Source organism: Pezoporus flaviventris, unplaced genomic scaffold (genome assembly GCF_033815535.1).
Source record: "Pezoporus flaviventris isolate CSIRO_AGI_PZ_B2104156 unplaced genomic scaffold, CSIRO_AGI_Pfla_v1 ptg000045l, whole genome shotgun sequence".
NCBI lineage: Eukaryota > Metazoa > Chordata > Aves > Psittaciformes > Psittacidae > Pezoporus > Pezoporus flaviventris.
The window spans coordinates 10,220,460-10,241,673 of NW_026892593.1; the positions used below are offsets into that span (position 1 = coordinate 10,220,460).

At 43.8% G+C, this 21,214-nt stretch overlaps 1 protein-coding gene across 1 annotated transcript in view; it reads right to left on the bottom strand.

Moving 5' to 3' along the window:
• The window catches only part of SYPL1 (synaptophysin like 1), a 132,109-nt gene that overhangs the window by 77,142 nt on the left and 33,753 nt on the right, over positions 1 to 21,214 (bottom strand). The window lies entirely within an intron of this gene.

Genomic DNA, 21,214 nt, shown 5'->3' on the forward strand with positions numbered 1-21,214 from the left:
TATCTGTATTCCTTTTAAGGAAGATTTTTAAGTCTGTAAATTTATCATAAAAAGCCAGGAACTTCCAGTACTCCTGTGAATAACTCTGCGAATACTACTGTGATTTATCAATGTATAAAAGACTATGTTGTATTTTATCTTCTGTGAAATTTCTGTTCTTCAACTATCTAGAAAATCATAGCGAATTCCTGCATAGATTTAATACTCTTGATTATAAGTGCCCAGGGAAAACTTGGACTTAATGTTTTCTGAGCAACACCTAGCACTTAACATACAAGCAGCATGATTGAAGTGCTTTAATCTACAGCTCAGGTCTGTGTGGCTCTACCTGGTGCTCAGTGGCAATCAGACAAGGACAGATGCTCCAATTTTTAAGGACACTGGAGCATAAACTTCTCGTTTCTTACATACCAATTATATACAACTTAGCTGTGTGAATAGGGAAGGCTAAGAAGAGTAGAGTTAAAATACTTGGGCCTTGTTTTGTTCTCTGTTACACTGTTGTGAAATAGACATAAACATACTGAAGTCAGTAGTAGATACTGCTTTGCAAAACAGGTGTAATGATTACAGAATAAGGCAGATTTAAGCTGAAATTTTTCCCTCTTCTGGTTTAAGTAGAATGGATTATCAAGATATGAACTCTGATTCAGCCAAGGCAGAAGACTTCATTAGCACAGCAATTCGACATGTTCTTTTTTCTGATCCATGTCCAGTTTGGTTAAATCACAACAATTAAATCCTTCAAAGATAAGTAAAACCTGTACCACTGACAAATTTCTTTTAAGAAACTGGATAAAACCAGATTTTCAAATAATGAATAATGCTACTGTATATCACATTAGTGTGACTGGATATCATATCAATGTCAAGCCTATCACATTTAATCTGATTAAGCTCTCAAGGACTAAGTTTCTTAGTATTAAAAACACCATCAGGAGCAGTTGTAGATTCTTATCTTCTATGTACTAGCCAGTAGGCATGATGAAAGGTATGTTCTATTATGAAGTGGACTGCATTTTTACTTTGCAGATATCAGTCACTGACTATTTATGCCATTATCAGAGGGTCTTGTATTACAGAATGAAATGAAAACTGTCTACATCAGTACACTGCCATGTTCAAATTCTCAGAAGGTTTGCTAATGCTCTCAATGCAGTTGGATTTTGAAAACATACCTTTCTTTAATGGGATGTTGATTACATACATTCCTTGGTAAATGGCTTTTTACATACCTCACAGATATTTTTATAGGTTATCTCTCCAAGAACTGAAATTGTACATTTTTCCATCTCGTGCTGTAGCCAGATCAGAAGCTCAAACAGATTTGACATATGAAGAATTTATACTCTGTGGGTTTCGTGTTCTTATTATCTTACAGAGCCTTACAGATTTTTTTAAAGTAAGAATATTCATCTAGCATTCTGAATAAATTTTCCATCTTTTCAGCTTAATTGGAACAAAGGTCTCTGGGTTATTTTTCACATGTACTCAAACTCTGCTATGTGGGTTTGAAAAGTCAGTTCAGGGAGAATTTCCAAATACATGAGAAATTTTGATCAATAAGATGCTAATCAGAAAGAATATATTTTATACTCCTGTAACAGTCTACGCTTCTAAGATCTTAGAGCCCTTTGAACACTGAAGGAGTGAAGCCTATAAAGTGTATCATGTAGACAACTTAATATTTTAATTTAATATATTGGGAAATGAAGGCATGTCCACTGGCTTTTTTTTCAGGCAAAGACTTTGTTCCAGGCTCTGGGTTCAGAACAGCATTTAATTGTGTTTAGCCCTTGAATTTTTAATTCCATGTAGTCATGTGGAAGAGTTAGCATTTTTATGGTGCCTCTATGACTGTGTGTACCTCATTCTCTGATCACTCCCCTTTGTTTGTGTTTCTCCATGACCTGTACTCAAGAGGTCCTTCACTGAGCAACTTGCTGCCAGGGCCCTTTGGCATGGATACTGCATTTTGCTGTTCTTTGCTGTTATTCCTTCTGTTTGTTGGTTCAGGATTTTTGTTTGGTTGGTTGACTTGGTTTGTTTTTTTTTTCTGTTCTTTTTGCTATCCTTATTTATTATCCCATTTAAATTTAGGGGTTTACTTTTTGCTTTTTGCTTTTTCCTTCTCCTCAAACAAAGTTAGATGTCCCAGACTTCATCCTCCTACAGAAGGAAGGCATGGGCCTGGAAATTACATTGTTCATGTAAGACTACGCTGGAAGAAGGGGATCGGGTTTTGCTGCCAGGAGGGCTTCTTAGCAGTAGTGCTGGAGAGGGATGCTTATGAGCAGCATATTGGTTCAAGATTTAGGGCAAGAAGCGCTACAGTCAAGGGCTTGTAAAAAATGATCTCACTTAAGGTGATCAAGATGGAAGCTTTGACTAAGAGTTCATCATGATGCCACATTTAGTTTGGCATTCATATAAGGCATGTCATGGTATAGGAAACCTGGGACACTGGCTTGTAATTCTCATGCAAGGTCAAGAACAATGGTCTAGAACAAATCCATCCAATGGAATCAGGAAGCAGCTTTCTTTCTCTGTCACCACCATCCTCAGTCTTCATGCCATGGTTCTTGGCTACCCAGAAGCCTATCACTGGTGACTGCTTTGCTTTGTACAGTTGCTTCAACCCAAAGAGAAGGGAGAAGCGGACATGAGTGCAACAGACAAGAAGGAAGCATTTTCTAAAGTTGTCCCAGCCATCCTCAGTGCTGTAGGCAGCTTACAGATGGTAGAGTATACTGGGTTTGTTAAACAGGATTTTCCCTTGTTTGGCATCAGCAGGAGAGGACTACTGTGCAGAAGCCATCATATCACATCAGTAACTCTGGTTAAGGCCATGCTGCATTAATTGTGTTGGTTGTATACTTTGTGATTGCAGTTCTATGAGGAAGAATTGCTCTGAACAGCATCCACTTTCACTTCCTGGCACTGGCCTGGTGTCATGGCGTTACTGTCAAACTGCTATTGCAGTTACATTTATTATTCTTACATAGAAAAAATCAGTGCAACACAGTTTCCGACATGCCCCCTTTTTTCCTTTTCCAGGACTTCCTGAGCAATGGTGTCTTTTCTTCATCTTCCACTAGCCTTGGAAAAAGTCCTTCTGTTGGCAGGCCACACTGGCATTCCCAAAAGTCCAGCAGTCATCAGCAGAACCATTCCAGTGACACACTAAAAGAAGGGGGGAAAGCTTGAAGAAATAGGTACTTTCTGGTAAAACAAAGCAAGATAGAAATCTCTTAATTCTTCACATAAACAAGCCCCAGGATGCACAGACAATTGTAACTCATCATGAAACAAGTGTAGGTTGAAGATAACTTCCACTAAAAACCATTAGAACTTACTCTTCCAGCCTCTACCTGAACACGGAATCCATGGTGTGTCTGCCACCAGGCCCACTGGGAAAGGGGCACAGAGGCAAACTCCAACAGCAATGAGAACGCCATGAGTTTTATGGAATAATTCAGGGTAGAAGGGACCTCAGGAGGTCTCAGAGTCGTCTATGGGATTACTGTGTTTCCCAGGGCTTTATCCAGTTGGCTCTTGAAATCCTTAGAGGATGGAGGCTCCACAACTTCTCTGGACAAGCTGTTCCAATGCTTCTTTGTTCTCATGGTGAACAAGTTTTTCACAATATCTAGTCTAGTATAAGCTCTCTTATTTCATTTTATGCCTGTTATCTTTTGCTCTTCTGCTATGGATCACTTCAAACCTTCTCTTCTCCAGCCTATAGAAGCGCCGCCTCTCCTCATGGGGCATGTGCAGCAGCCCCTTGATCATCCTGAGCCTCCACTGAACTTACTCCAGTTGATGAACATCTCTTGTATTCGAGGGCCCTAAGTCGGATGTATTTCAGACGTGGTCTAAGGAATGCCAAGTGAGATAATCACTTTGCTCATTCTGCTTGCAGTGCTCCTCTTAATACACGCCAGGAGGCTGTCAGCATCTGCTGTTGGGCACACCGTTGGTTATGTTTAGCTTACTGTCTGCCAATACCTCCAGGTCTTGCTCAGCGAAGCTCTCTCCACCAAAGCAGTGCCCAAGCTGCATAGTTGCAGGGGGCTCTCCCTACACAACTTTTCATGTGTCTTTGTGGATTTCTAGAAGGTTCTTGCTAGTCCATTCCTTTAAGCTGCCTATATCCTTCTGAATAGCTGCTATGCCCTTGAGCATACTGTCTGGTTCTCCCTCATGCCCTGTCAATTTGGTCTCATCTTCAGACTCTGTGATAGTGCATCCTCCAGGTGACTGGTGAAGTTAACGAACAGGGAAGCGCCAATGACAGACCACTGCAGTATTCCACTTATTACTTGCCTCCAGGTAGAGTACCAACCATTAACCATTAAGATGAACTATCCAATGACTTCTCACCCCAAATCTAGGAGTTTTATCATAGAAGGCAATCAGATGATTAGTTATGGTTTTTCCTTTGTAAAAATCATGCTGACTGTTCCAAATTGCCATCTTCTCCTCCATGTGCCCAAGATGTGCTCCAAGAGGCCTTGCTCCATAACTTCTGAAGGGATTGCAGTGAGGCTGACCATGCCCTTTTTGAAGATGGGTATAACATTTGCCTTTGTCCACCCTTTGGAGCCTTTCCCCAACCTTTCAAAATTACAGTGGCCTCATGACAATGTGGGCCAGTTCTCTCAGCGCTGTTGGGTGGAGCCTGTCTGGTCCCATGGACTTGATGGATTGAAATCAAGCAAATTATCCCTGACTTGATTGCTGATATTTCTCCTTGAACCCTGCTTTTCAGCCCAGATGCCCAAGAGAACTTGCAAGTGAAGGCTGAGGCAAAGAAGGCACTATATGTACCTCAGCTTTTTGTGTGTCCAGTGTTACTAAATAGCCTACCCCATTCAGCAATGATCCCATATTTTCTTTGTTCATCCTTTTACTACTAACAGAGTGGTAGAAGTTCTTCTTACCACCCTCCACAGCTCTTGCAAATTTCAGTTTCTCCTGGAACTTGGCTTTCCTAACCCCATCCATGTGTGCCTGAGCAATCTTGAAATTCCTTATTTGTTGCCTATCCCTGCTCCAACCTCCTGTATGCTGTTTGATTGCGCTGGGTCTCAGTCACGAGTTCCTTATTTACACTGTCCAATCTCCTGATAAATCTACTTGACATCCTGCATATTGCACTTTGCTTGGAGGATGCTGTACTTAAGTCCTTGGCAGCTTTCCTTGAGCTACTTTACACTTCAGAGCTGTTTCCTGTGGGATTCTACCTGTCAGTTGCCTGAAAAAGCCAAGTTTGCTCTCTTAAAGGCCAGGGTCTGTGCTGTCCTACTTACCATCCTTACTTCTCTTGGGATCTTGAACCCTATTTTGTGGTCACTACAGCCAAGGCTGCCACTGACAATCCATAGCTAATTCTTCCTTCTTTGTGAATATCAGATCCAGCTGTATGTCCTCCCTGTTTGGCCCATTTATTTCCTGTGTAAAAAACTTATCCCTAGCATCCTCTAAAATTCTGCATTGGTTGTATCTCACTGTGTGCCCTTCCAGCAGATACTGGAGAGGCTGAACCCCCACCAACGTATTGAGAAGTCTGTGATCAAGAGACCTCAGTGTTAGAGGAAGGCTTCATCAACTTTCTCACCTTGATCAGGTGATACTTAACAGTCACCACAATATGATCTTTATTGGACTGTCTTCTGACCCTGACCCACAAGCTCTCACCCAGTATGTCATTTATCCCATATGAGAGCTCCATGCATCCAAGCTGCCTTTTCACATAGAGGACAACTCACTCGTCCTCTTCTCTCCTGTCATTCTTGAAGAGTTTCTATCCATCCCTCACATTACTGCTGTCCCACCACATCTCAGCTGTTCAGTGATGTTGCAGTTCTGTGTGTAGTGCTCTAGGTCTTCATGCTTGTTTTTCAGGCTGTGGCTATACATTTGAGATGTGTGTCCTTTTGCCCTGTCTTATCATTCTTGACATCTCTCTTGTTCCCATACACTTGCATCATTTGCTTTCCACTACGAATCTGTGTTTCCTCACCTAACTGTGGGTCATAACTTCCAGTTCCCAGTCTCTCTGGTTTAAAGCCCTTCTTACCATGATGGCCAGGCTTTTGACAAAGATACTCTTGCCTGACTTCATCAGGTGTATTCTGTCACTCCCCAGCAGTCTTCAATCCTCAAATAACATCCTGCCAATAATGGCTGGTAAAGAGTTCACAGATACTGGACCAGACCACTGCTCGGTGTGGATGGGTCACAGCATAGCGTACAGCAGGTGAACGGTAAGTGTGGGAGGGGTTTTCTCTCTATGCTCAAAGGCATCATCCACTTTCCTAGAGAGCTACCTGAATTAGCAAGAGGCTCTCAGTTCACTCACTAGGATTTGGTTATTAAGTCCCAGCGGAGAGGGTGTTTACCTTAGTGTCCTTCATACAGTGTGCATCAGCTCACTCTTTCCTTCCCTTGCCTCTGCTCACTCAACTCCTCTCTCTGTGATCTAAAGCATAGACTGCTGCTGAGCTGAACGTGTTGAAAGAGCCTTGCCACTCAGTGGCTGAATCCTTTTACAACACAAGCAACAAAAGAACAGATCTCTGAGGCTGTCACTCCACTGCTGAAAATGCAGACCTTGGTGCCGAGGGCACTGTAGGGAGCAGAGGTGAGCAGTGCATTCATTGTATTGTGTGTGTTTTCAGAGTGGTGCTGGGATTGCTACACGTGTTCTCTCCAGAAAGGTCTCAGGTGGAGAGACACTGGCTGCTGCCATGCTGGCATGACCAGGCCTTCTGCCCAGGACCTGGAGATAAATGGAGACTGGTGATGTTACCGGTCAGGGACTGTGTATCAGAACTGGTCTGTTGACTCACACCTGGGCTGCTGTGGGAACACCATTTCCACTAACAGTGTGCCTACTGACCCTTTTGGAATTGGGTAGCAGATTGTCCTGGGTTTAGCAGTAGCAGTCAATTTTTCTCCTTCTTGGTAGCTGGTGCAGTGATGTGTTTTGACTTTCAGCCTGGGAACAGTGCTGATAACACCGATGTTTTCAGTTGTTGCTAAGTAATATTTACCCTGGCCAAGGACTTTGTGAGGCTCATGCTCTACCAGGGAGGAGGGGAAGCCGGGAAGAAGCAGAGACAGGACACCTGACCCAAGGTAGCCAAAGAGGTATTCCATACCACAGCACGTCATGCCCTGGGTGGGGGGTAACTGGGAGTTACCCGGAAGGACATGGGGTCTTCTGGGTCGGACTCTTTTTTTGGCAGGTGGTATCGTATTCTCTTCCCTTGTTATTTCCTTTATCGTTATTATCATTGGTGGTAGCAGCAGTGATTTGTGTTATACCTTAGTTACCAAACTGTTCTTATATCAACCCATGGGAGTTGCATTCTTTTCTATTCTCCTCTCCATCCCTCCGGGAGTAGGGGGTGGGCAAGAAGAGGGGGGAGTGAGTGAACGAGTTGTCTGGCTGGGTTTAAACCACGACACAGATCAACCACTCCTAGTGGTGTAGCACCAGCAGTCCAAAGAGAGGGCTCAGGACTGACAAATACTGTAAGACCTTTCAAGAACATGCTTTCTGAGCCTCCAGCCCCAGAGTTTCCTTTTTCTGTGAAGTAATCATCAGAGCCAATGCGTTCTCTGCCATTAGAAGAACACTTTCCTCAGACTTATGCTCCAGAGGCACCAGTGTCACTTTTTGGCCCTGGAGAAGTCATTTGTTCCATAGGGACCCATTATAACTTCTAGACCCTATGCCACTACAGACCTCGATAAGGCCCGTGTGCAGCAGATGCATGAGGTCTGTGGTGTGTGTTAGAGGCGCCCATGGCATTTGGCTGCAGTGCTCAAGGAAGGGCTCTTGAGCCACTGTTCAGGAGATATGCCTGACCTAGATAGTGTTCCAGACCAAAATAACAATCCAAATCTCCCACTAACTTCAAGTGAAGCACAGAAATTTGGCAGCAGAAATTTGAACCCAGTAATTCACACCAGAGTATGTAGTAAACACATACTACAGACATAGCCAGAGAGGAATGTATGTTTAGCTGAACATTTGCTTTCTGTAACACTGAGAGATCTGATATTCCCTGAAACCTACTTTGAACCACAGACAACTCTATAGCGGGGAAATTAGGCAACAAGCAATATCTGAGCCAGATCTTTTGTACTTGTACTCATCAGGTACTAAGCAGAGAAGTATATACATAGGGTTGGACACTCAGTCTCTTAAGATTATGCTTTATTGGAGATGGTGGAGATAAGGGCTCCACCTATAGTAGTGTTTTATAACAGGACATGTCTTGTATGCTGCCTTGAAGATACTTTGCTTTCTCTGTGAATGCAGAGGTTCAAATCCCTTGAAGCCATGGTGTGACAGCCTCAGCAGCAGCAGTCCACAGCTCACAGCTTCTTAATTCAACTGACTCTGGAAGAATGCAGTCTCAGACTAATTAAATAGACAGCTGCAGCCTTTCACAAGTTGCAGTAACACATTGCCCTTTGCTGGTTCCAAGGTTTTCAGGAGGAATATAGTAACTCATATGGACTTTAGCGTAGCCCATATGCATACACTGAAATTAAACAACCCTTCAGTTTCCAGGGTTTTGTACATACAATTATGTGCAATGAAAATATGATCAGGGACTTCAAAGCCAAAAGGAAGTTTAAAGAAAAAAATTCAAGGTTGTACAACAGGAACAAGGAAGACAGCCTGTATTTAAAATTATGTCATTTTACCTATCAACATTTGCACAGGAATTCTGAACTGGATTCGTCTTTATACAAGTCCCCCCAAAATAGTTGGATTCATTCCAGTTATTCGTTATGTGCTGAAGTACCTGCCAGCTAAGAGCGTGCCATCAGACAGCACCTTCCTATGTCCTTGAGGAATCTCCATTCTCTTGGCCTTGGGAGGATATAATCAGCCAAACTCAGCTGTTGAATGACTGAATGCTGCTTTCATCTGGTGTCTGAAAAGAATAGTTAAAGGCTGAGCATTTTTAAAGGAATTTGGGAAAACTGGCAGTCATCATTTGGCAGACTGTATCTCAATTTACTGTATCTGACAGATGAAAGATACACATGGAGTGACAGTAAGTACCCTGGGGTAAACACCGATAATTTGTGAGTCCCTCTAAGAAACCTTTGTGATGTAATTGAAGTTTGCAACTGTCCAGAGTAGAGGTATCCATATACAAAATACATATTCTAAATGTATTTTAAAATATATATATTTAAAATAAACATATACTTAGTCATGTATCTATTCCTGAGATAAATTACACATAAGAATTCGATGGAGATACTATTGCCATAATGTGGCAGGTTAATTCACTTGTGTATATTATTTCTGCCTGATGAGAGGGCAGAACGTGTGCTAATGGTCACAGTTTCACAGTCTGCAACGTCCAGTATGCCAGTGTACTGTACCATGACTCAGACCCTCTTGCGCACCACGTAACTCAGGTTTTCCGTGAAATGTTTGACAACGTTTCACTTTCTCGCTGGGGTTTGTTCTTGTACTGGGTGTGTATCACTCAGACATCCTGTGTCTGTGATTAAGGGGATTTTTAGCCACCGCAGCTGCTGACAGCAGAATTGACTGCCTTGGCAATTGTGTAATAGTACAATTTTACTTCCACTTTTGATTTACTCAAAGTAGGATTAGGGATCAGCATTAAAATCAAGTGCCTGGCCACTGCAAACAGCATTCCCTGAGAAGCTGCCATGGATTTTTGCACTTAAAAGCATATTATGAAAAGAATCTTTAGACTTCACAGTGCACTTGTTATGGACAGCTACTTCCGAGGGTATTTGAGGACTTTATAATTGCTACCAGAGTTGACATTGTTCTTTATAAATGTAGATAAGTACAGCTAAAGCTGACAAATTGTGTATGTCAATGAAGTGATTGAATTACAGCTATCATTGTACCTTCAGATATAGCAGCACTGGTGTGAATTAGAACTAAGTGTGAAAACTCCAAGTCAGCAGAAGCAGAAGGATGAAGTCCACCATAATGCAGCAGCTCTGCACACTGCCCCCCACATGCTTAAACTGCTCTTAATCCTCTCCCAAAATGGGCACAGCTGGAGCAGGGCTGTAACAGCTCTTACATGATATGAGGAGACCGTTTTCCCAGCTCAGATTATAACAACACAGAGGGATTGTTTGAGACACTTTATGTAAGCTTCAGTGGTCCCAGATCTCTATTTAAAGTGTGCAGGGGGTGGTAGCTACATGCAGCCTGCCTGTGGGTAGGGCTTTGACTCCCATTTTTCAATCTCAGCAGACTCCACACACACACAGACACGCACATGGCAATTACAGGACTGAAACTCATCCTAAAGTAGGAATGGTACTTGGCAAACATCAGGCTGTCAGGTTTCCTCTTTACAGTGCTTTATGAGAGGTGGACAGGCAGCTGCTTTTCAGACTACCTTCATTTGGCAGCATAAACAAAAAACTCAGCTCTGATCTTTGGATCTAAGATGGTTACTACAGTTTCGAATTGAAGTGATCCATCTGTTGATAGGCAGATAACTTCATGTTCATGCTTTTGGGGATACACTGAGCTGCTGATCTGTGCATCTATCAGAGGGAGTGCTAGAAAGTTATTTTACGAACCATTTCTCAGGCAGGCCAGTGTTGCATAGACACCATAGACACTCAATGACAGAGTGCTTCTTTAAAATAAAAACTTTTTCCTTTTTTTTTAAATAAAAACTTTTTCCTTTTTTTAAATCTTACCATAAGGTATCTCTCACATGGGGGATCAGATCTCTCAGAATGGTTGCTCACTGTCCTGTGCCAACTGGAGTCCCCACTGCAATGGCCATACGAGTTATCAGTTGCAAGCCATCTTGCTGTCCAGCATGACGTGCAGTGTGGTGGAAACCATTACACAAGGGGTGTCCGGAATCACAAAGTACAGCGCAGAAGAAAAGGTTACGTGCGGGGCAGCATTAAGCCATCACATGCATCACTTCCACTTCCTACGTCACCCACCCATTGCCATGGGAGTTTTGATGGACTGGTGACTGCAGCAAAAATAAGGGAAGTTGAGTCTGGGAAAGAGGGAGGATGAAGTTTCACGTAAGTGTTAGTCTAGCTGTTTGTATTCTTTCCTGTGGCAGCCAAATCAGGGATCAGAAGCTTGTGTGGCTTGGCAATAAATTAGCTCAAAATAAATGTCCCACCTCTGGACTTTCATGTCCATGACAGCTACATGCAAATCTGGTTTAAATGATTGTGTACTAAACATTGTCCTACATGAGTATTTTTGCATCTGCAGGAGCAGTTTGTGCTGGCTGCAAACATCCATGTGCAACTTGATTCCTTCTGCAACTGCCGAAGGAGCAGAACGGCATGAGAACCTCAGGGACACTCCACCCCAGATGTTACTCAACACACACACGTTTAGACATACAAAGGAGATGAGCTGCAGAAGGAGCTGCACAGTGGAATATGTAGAGCTGTCCAAAATTCCCATCTGGAGAGCTCCTGTGTATCAGTCTAACATGGAGGTGGCAAGACGTTCAGATCTGCTACCAAGACAGTCTGTTGTCTCAAACCAGCTCTACTGTCTCATCTGTGCCGATGACAAGCTGCAATGTTCCTGGACCACCAGAGGCTTAATGACTTTGAATGTACTTGGGTGTGCAGAGAGGCGCAGCCCTGATAGCCAGCTTTGCCACAGTTGTAACTATGGGACAGACTTGTGTTTCAGCTTGAGTTAGAATTCAAGTCTGTCAGCTCCTGACACTCTGAGACATTTTCCTGGTTTTAGCATTTGGAAGTCTCTGTTCTTGGATTACTGATTGAAAGAATTTATTCAAATTGAACACACTTCAAATTTATTCTGGTTCATAAAACTTTCCAGGAAAAATTGGAGTATTGTTCCAAAGCAATCAATCTGTGTTGCAGATAAGCTTTTATTTAGTGAAACCTATGATTTATCATTTTAAGGGAATCAATGGCCCCTGCAACATTCATAGCAAGGGAACCTTATAATGAGTTGTAATTTGGTTTAAATTATAACAGCAACCATTACATTAACTTTAAGCTTTTCTTCATCCTGATATTTGCTATCCATGGATTTCACTATTTGCATGTTGTCATGAATTGGAGGACAACAGGTAAATTCATCAAGCAGCCAAGGCTGACAGAGGAAGCAAGGCGGCCCCACGAAACCTCTTGTGATTATGCTCTTCTGATTTCTTTTGCAAAGGTAAATGGGGGTTGCATTGTGGCTGCTTCTTCTACTCTCCAGGTCCCCAGAGACACTGCCTTTCTGAAGTGCTGTTTTTTCCATCTCCAGTAACTGTCCAGGCCTGCCCCAGACCTGCCCCATGGGATGCTGAGCTGCTGAGGTTCTCTGAGCTCTGCTTGACCATAGTGTCCACAATGAATAGTTTTAATACAGAATTTGAGAAGGGTAGTGGGCTTGTTAAGAATTGCTTCAGAGAAATGTTTCTATTACACACACTACCTTGTGCATTCTCCCTTTCCCTCAATAAGGAGAAAAAGCTGACCAAGGGCCACATCTCCAAGAGAGTGTCCACAGGCGATTTAGCCTATGTTTTACTAAGTCAAACAGCTCTCAAACGGTGCAGAGGCCTAGACTGGATGATAATGTGGCAGAGGGTGATTTGATGTAGAAAACAGAAGCAGCTGCTCCCAGCAACCCCAGCAGTGGAGCTGCGCAGCCTCATCAATGCCTCGAAGAGTGTCCTCTCCGCCAGTCTGGTCAGCAGTAATTGTTGTAATAGGACATCTCGTTTCCTTGAGTTGGGGAGGAAAAAAGAAGAAACCATATTGCTGAGAAATGGGTTTTGAAATAAGAGAGAGAAGTATTTGGTAGCAGCCCCAGGTCAGCACACTCTGCATCTGGGGCTTTCACTTCAGGTTTAGGTTTCTGGCGATGAAGAACCCTAACTCCCTGTGTGTGTAAGTGAATAGTGCCCACCTGAGTGTGGCTTCACTCCCAACTGAACAGCACTGAAGTACCAATGAATAAATGATCATCTCCAGTTTAATAGCTGTCTGTGGGAATGGAGTGCAGCACTGTTTAATTTTTACCAGAAATAACCCCAAGCAAATCAGTACCAGCTGGTCTCAGCTCAGAGCTTTCCTGATCAGCATAAAATAGCATAGATGCAAAAATCTCACAAAGTAATAGCTACCCCCAGCTTGTCAGACTAACATTGTATATCAGTCTTTCTTTACAGCAATGCCCCCGGGGTGGTACCCACTGTTACTCAGAAGTGACAAGGTCTGGATCTCAGGCCCAAAATGTTCTCACCCGCAGCTTTGGAGTTCCAGCAAAAACAGAACAAGAATTTCATCATGCTATTAAATTATGTTCAACCTCGCTAACCTCTGGTGATGAACGGCTCCATCTGCATTTAATGCTGCCAGCCTCTTTGCATCTGCATGAAATATAGTTATAATATATCTTAAGGACCTGTCAGGGAAAGAGCCACAGCATTTTTATGCAGGATAACTCCCTGAGGAAGAAATGGAGCCATCTCAACGCTTACTGCAGGAAAAAGCATTTGAGGTGGTTCAGTATGAGATGAGTCTCAGAAGGGCCCTGGGACCCACAGCAAACAAAGAGACATTGTTTCTGCCACACAGCCATCCCTGCTGAGGAGTGACAAGCTTCTGGAACAGAATCAGGATCTGAAACAATGAAATGGTGTGAAAGAAACCAATTTCTTATATTTCAATTATAGCAGTCCCCTCTCCCTTTCTCATGCTTACCAGTAAACAGGAGGCAGGGCCAACCCATGCTGCAGCAGCACAGAAGTGATGGTGGCAGTGCTGTGCTGAGGCATAGCCTGTGGTCAGTGGACACGGGCAACACGGAGCTCATCATGGGCTGGCCTGCCCGATGGGCAGCAGGACCACAAAGGGCTTGGGGAGGAGCAGCCAGGCACCATGCTGGTGGTATTTCATGGCTGCTTGGTAGTACTGACAGTGAGCAACACCATGTCGTCTCCTGCAGCCCTAGGGAAGCACAGTTTGAAAAGCTCATAAAGGTTATGCCCAACTTTTCAGGCCCTTGAGTCTCAAAGATAGGGATAAGAACTGGTTTTATTCATCCCACCAAGTTAGTGAACACTTGCTACTTCTCCTTAAAGCAACTTGCTGTTTCTCAGCACCCCATTGAGGTCCATGCTCCACTTGCTCAGTAAGGTACTTCAAGAGCAAAATGGGTCACCTCTTTTTAATACATGTCCTTGCACAAGAGCAAGCTCCTTGACTCTCTGAGATAAGGAGTCCTCAAACTAATACAGCTCCTGCCATCAGCTAGGAAACAGAGAGGTGGGATCTGCTGTCCCACTTCCCCACATGCACTTCTGATTGCCTAAACTAAGCATCCATGGAGCTCCTGGCCATGAACAGTCTTTGCCACTTTGCCAGTCTCCTCCACCAAACCAAGGTGAAGCGGTGAAACTGCCGCAAGTTTCAACTGGGAAGGGAGAGGGAATGTGGGGAGGAAGAGTGTTTCCTGCCTTGTAGCCCAGGTCAGACACAGCCGGCTCTGCTCCAAGAGGGAAAGACAAGCTTGTTATGGCAGAATAAATGTCATACAAAGAGTGATGTTCTAGCCTGTGGTCCAGTATTATTCTTTTCTGCACTGTCTACATGTATGCAGACAACTTTCAGGTGAGAATGAATACTTGCCTCCATCTGACATGCGGGAAAAAATGGAGTTAATTAACCCCATTTCTTTGTCTGGGTTGCATTTCAAGCACAGGATTGGGTTTAGCCACACTGTTTCTGAGTGCCTCCTGTGATTCGAGAAATCCTGCCATGCCAAGCTCAGGCCTTCAGCAGGAATCCATCCAGCTGGCTTTCACTGCACGTCCTGAGAGATGCCTCTTTAAAGTCCACCCTCTCAGAGACACAGTGAACTTTCCATTTAGCATTTTACTGTCTCGGCAACCTAAACCATAAATTTAATCCTGACATGTCTGCAATCAGGATCTGTTATGATCTGCCAGATTCTGCTAGTCTGACCTGGGACTGTGTGCGAGATGGGAAGAGGTGCAGAAATGCAGGTGGTGGAAGAAAGAGAAGCAGCAGTAGTTTGACAGATGTTGTGAGCAAAGTCATTGCTTGGCATTATGGAGATGCATATTCCCCTCCATGGCATAGAAGGTCCTTATCCTGTAGTAGCAAAATCCTGAATATGAAGCCTAGAGATGCAGTAATCACTCACTGAGTTTTTGGGAGAGTATTTGAACTACCTTGACTCAATCCTGGAATAAAGTTGCTTGTAATCTTCAAAAAGTAATGTCATACCATATCCATTGCACTTTACTGCAGAGGCTGTTGTGTATGTCTTGCTTCTGAGTATTTGCAGACTACACCGAAGGCTTCCCTGACTCTGAGGCTGCATTTGTGCTAAGAAATAAAACCTGGAGGCCCCTTGGCATGGTTCCGCTTGTGTTCACACAGCCAAACTCTCATCACCGAAACAGATGGCTGCATCCAGACAGCCTGCAAGGACCCAGCCTCGTGCCAGCCCTCACCTTGGCCAGACATGGTGTGGGCTGCCCAGATCTCTCCTGTGCCAAGGACCTCTCTGACGATTTGGTTGCTGATCATGAGCTGGTGCTCAGGCCTGGGTTCTGGCTCCATTTTGCTCTTTGCTGTAGTCTAAAGCCTCACGTGTCATGTGGGAAGCCTTCTCTGACTTGAGTGGTGGGGTCCCAAGGGGCAGGCTGCTCCCTGTATGCAGCATGTGGGCATCTGATGGCCCAGCTGGCCTAGGAGCATCATCGCTGCCATAAACCACAGCAGGGACAGTCGAGGGGCTGTTTCCTGGCATATATGTGTGCACAGGACAAGCGATTTATGATAGGAGAGGTTTTTCAGGGAGGTAGAGGAAGGATTGGCTGGAGATGAGGGCTTTTCTGGTAAAAGAGGAATTGTCCTGAACAGGAACTGTTGGGGTTTTACAGGCATTTAGGGAATCACAAGAGGACATGTGTGTAGAAGAGGGTATGATGATGGCAATCTCCCAGCTCAAGTGACTGCACACCCAGGCTCCTTCCGCTGGGGACTGAACAGCTACAACAGGAGCAGCCACAGGCTCTGGCTGTGGGGCAGGGGGTGGAAGATGAGAGATGAGAGGAGGAAAGGAAAGCCTGTGTAAGGAGCCAAGCTTATGCCAGGTGTTGAGGGTGTCTGTAAATGAGTCTGGAGCAGGACAGGATGGAACGGAGGCCATGTCAAGTTTCATGAAAAGCAAAAAGATAATTAGTAATTCATCCTCTTCCCCATCAAAGCTGTATGGTGTTTCCTCCTATTATCTCTGAGCCAAGCCCTGCTTCTCCCCTCACTGTCCTGTCCCACTTCTTTCTCCTAGTTTTTACTTTTCTTCCTTTTCTTCCTTCCGCCCTCCATTCCCTGTGCACTCCCCCTGCATGTGTTGAGCATCTACAACATGCTCAGGGAGGGGCAGCTTGGGGATACGTTGGTGAGACTGGGGTTTGTGACCCTCACTAAACCCCTCCCAAGCCTTATTTCACTGCTGGACTAATTGTGGCCAGTGCATGTGCCAGCATGGTGGGCATGACACCACAATGCTCTGGAAGAAGATACTTGGTCATCCTTGCTGGGTTCCTTCAGCGGCTGCATCCACCCACTCTCCACTCTTCCAGCTTCCCAAAGAGACCTTATTGATTTTATGGGCGCATGGGCAGAAACCTGTCAGGAGGGGTTTGTCACCCCTTTTTGCAAATCCAGCTTTCAAAAGCAGTGATTGATAACCACCTTTTACAGTGTGCAGAACCTAGGATTAGCACCCCAACCAATAGATGCTCAGACAAGGGAAGTTTTGGGGCAAAAGGTTGGTGGGGGGTGGGGGGGTGTGCTGAAAATGAGCATATTTGCCAAAATACATGTAGTTTTTTTTTTTGCTGCAGCAAGATTGTGAATTGACATAACTTCCCCTCTCAGCACAGAGGCACCCCAAAGGCATGCAAAGGGTTTGTGGCAGAAAGTGTTTCTGCTTGGCCATCTGGGCTCCTGTGCCTGAGAGGAGATTTGGCTAACCCTGAACATGATGCCATCTGCCAGATCCATCCACTTCTCCTTTGCTATCTGTGTAATACTCCTTTTATGTACCCACAGCAAATGGCAGACCACCTGTGTGTTTTATCTTTTAAAAAGAAACTCCCAACATGGCTGGCTCTGAAATGCAGGATTAGTCGTGGAAAGTTTTCTTCTGGACACAATGGGTTATGTTCCCAATGTCCAAAGTTGAAGGTGTACAAAGATCCACGCCTGGATTTAATTCATGCTGAGGCCATGGATGGCTCAGGCAAGAACGCATGCGATTGATTGTATATTTATAAGCTCCATGTCTGTTTTACTGCACTGACAGTAGGATGCAATTGTGCTAGGTGCTGTACAAGCAAGATGAGAGAAAACCATTTTACATTGAAATACAGCTTTTTGTGGCTGGAAGTGCCAGTGGTTATTTCCACTCAGACCGAACGTTTTTGCCACCATTGCCTCTCTTTTGAGGGTATCTCTCTTTATATTGAGTGCCAGTCTCATCCCAGATTTTCCAGGCTCCAGGGGTAGATGAAGTGTGTTATTTGTCAAGCTGACGGGAACATGAGCTGCCTTTCAGACGAAAAGCTATTCAAGGGAAATGACACCACCAATGCACTCTTTGCTGCAGAACCAGCAAACTCACATTGCTACTTGAAATTAAAAGAGTGAAGCATCACAAATCACCCAAATTCCTAGACATTGGAGAACCAGCCAAGTCCTGGATTCTCATGCACATTTTGGTTAGAGCTGTGAGCAAGCAGACTTTCTTTTTTGAGCAATTCCTCTAGAGCTAGACAGAGTTTTGTTTAGAACAAAATTATCAGTGTTTGATGACACATATCTTACTTTCATCACAGCTATTTACTTATTCACTTCCCATGATTAATGGGATAGCAAATGATGAATGTTTAATGGAGGGCACTCCACAAATGGTCAACACAGCTGCAAAATATTTAATGCTTCAGAGCAAGCAATGTACCTGGGAACATCCCTTCCCTTGCCCTTGTATTTCTTTTTTTCTCCCATCCCTTGTGCTGTATGCCATGGGAGTCTCTGGCTGTGCCTTGTCAATTGCTCTCCCAGCCCTGATTATGGTACAGTGGTGGGCATGGATGCCAATATGATAAATGTAAATTTGGGATTTTTTGAAGGGGAAGGAAGGAGACTAGAGATAGCTCTGATTATAATTCAGTCTTCCTAGTTGCTGGTGCAAGAGCATTTTATCCTGTGTCTCTTTACATGGTACTAATTGTAGCTTTGCACACAGACTATTTGTGTTTATTAAAGCGGCTTTATGGGATAAGCACCTTCAACAAAATTCAGGCATGCACAATGAGGTTAATTTGTGGGTGCTTCAACGACCCTGAGAGACTCATAAGGAAATTTATTGGTTCTAGCGTTGTTTGGCAGCTGCTCATCCACCTACTCCTGTTATTTGGCTTTTCTCTTCTCGGTCCTTTCCTCCATACTACTCCCCTGTGTCCCTGCCTGCCATTGCTTCCCAGAAAGAGAGAGGCCAGACCGCTCCATGGGGAGGAGTCTGCCTATAAGGTAAAGGCACCGCCAAGCAAAACTCAATGACTAGTTAGGGTATCGTGCAGCCAAGGAGCTGAACGGCTTCTGCCTGTTGAGATGTTATAATTCCCATTGACTTGCTGCTTACTTATTAAGCTGTATTTGAATCCTGTGGCTTAGACCAGAGAGCATATTTTCTACAGACAGTTGACTTAGTGAGTAGCAAGGTTGGCAAGCTACCAAGGGAAGTTGAACAAAAAGGTGATTCTCATTCTCCAAAGGCTGCAGAGCTGACAGCTGATAAGGTGCCAAGAACTTCCTAGCTCTCACAGATCTAGACTCCAAATGCACAGGACTCCTGAGGAATTTAGGAGTCTCTGTTAAGCCTGTTAAATCCCCCTGATGTTTCTAACAATAGCTTAGATTTTATCACTAATAAAAAGAAAACTTGCAGTTCCTTGGATTTAGTCCATCTTATCTCAACAGCTGAAAAGAGCTTGGGTAAAAGAATAAAAAACAAGTTTCATTTCTTTTTCCTTTCTTTTTTTCCTTCCTATCAGTGTATTAAGCCATTCTCTTTGGGTCAGTCCAAAACAGACAAACACTCTGACATTTCAAATACTCTTGAGCATTTGAGATGCAGTGATTCAGAGGGTTAATGCTCTGGGACTGTGGGCACTCCTGTCACTGAATAGGGGCAGCCGCAGCAGTTGTGCATTGAGCTCCTCAGCTATTCTGTCTGTAGGAGTGGGAGTGGTGCCACTGGCACTGATGACAGCTCAGGTTAATTGAAGAGGGGACAGGCTGTGACTCTTTGACTGCCTGTGCCGTAGACCAGCAGCTGAAGATCAGAGCAGGCACCTACAAGAGATACCAGAGGAGCACAGAGTCACGGTATGGTTGATGTTTGAAGGAAACTGAATGCACAGATTTACTGGCAGCACTATTAAAACAAATAAAACCCCTCCCTGTGAATCTTCTGTTCGCTTCTGTGCCTCCTGCATCCTCTTCCCAGATATCTGCCAAAGTGTTGCTAGTTTTTCATGAGGAATGTTTCATCAGGAAATTAAACCTTGGCTATTACAGTTCACATGTTAAAGGCTCATGCCAGTTAGTTTAACCACCACAAAAAATGTGTCCTGCTCCTATGGCAAAGAGGAAGGTGAGGAAGAAGATTGTCTTAGGAAAACCCTCCCCAAGCCTATTGTGAAATCCATTTGAAAAGGGTGTTTACATTGCATTTAGAGCAGCATTTGATTAATATAAAACAAAGAAATAGCCACAACTGTTCAAGATGAAACTCTGGAATGACTTTTCAAACAACTTGCTATGATGAGGTTGATCCATCTATATAGAAGCACAATCTTGGAGACTACGGGAGGGGTTTAAACTTGGAGTTTAGAAACATTTCCTGATATTTTCTTTCCTTTAGTTAGAAAGAGGAAAAACCCCACAGCCATAAAGGACAACAGAAAACCACACTAGTTTCTTTTGGGAGTTTGCTTTATTTTTAGAAGCCTGACTGACCTCCAAATGTTTGAAGTAAAATGTTTACATGAATATTTTAGGAGCACTGCTTTTTGCTACTGTCAATTCCAATTCTGCTTCAAGAACTGTAGTCATGGGCATCTCTTACTCTAAGGAACAGAGCAGGATTTCAACCCTAGTCTGAGGAGCTGAGCAAACAGGCTGGGTAACTTACTCTAGTATCTATTCAGTAAACAACCTAGGTGTGTGCATAAAGCTTAGCATGTGCATGAACGACACCAGGCTCTATTAGAATGCTGGCTGCATTCCAGTGTTTCCGGATCTGTTCTGTTTACATATGCATTATACACATTTGTTGTATATGCAATGCATTCACACACATATATAGCTATATATACAGACACTTGCCTGTTGGGTTACTTCTGTGTAGTATCGCTATTTACTTTTGCTTTCTCTCATTTTGGGAGAAGCAGCCAATCTGAGAGGAGTTGATGTTGTTACAGGTTGGATAATTGGATCCAGTGGCTGATCAAAACACAGTTCTGCAAATATCCCAGAAATTCAACAATGAACCCTTTCAGAAAATATTTCATTCTCAGCTGATGTTGGTTGGAAGATGGTGTCATCAAGGTAAACATGTTTTTTGAATCCTCTCTGTCCCTAGCTTGTCTCATGTGAACAGTGCTCTTACCCGTTGTGGTACCAGAAGTCAAAGTCATACAACAAAAAGCAGCTAAGATCCAATTTCAATGGGGGCTCAAGGACCCACTTGCATTAACCCAATTTCCCAATTTTGGAATGAAGGCTTTGCAAAACTCCTGGTTTTGCTTAACTTCATGTACCTAAGTGGTCCCTCAAAGACAGAAGATTTGCCCGGGCTTAAGATCAGCATGTACACCCATGATCTGCTAGTTTAGGACCATACAAGGGCCGATAATCTGATTACACATTCATATTTGATAGAAACATTCAGGAACACGGACACCTTCTGATCATGAAGTTCATTTATCCTGGCGGAGCAGCATGTCATATGATCTCTTCCCTGACCTTACCAAGCTCAGGATAGCTCCGTGCTAAAGAAGTTCTGGCTTTCGACTCTGATTCTTGAGGAGTTCCTGAAGCAGGTCCTTAATGTGCCTCCTGA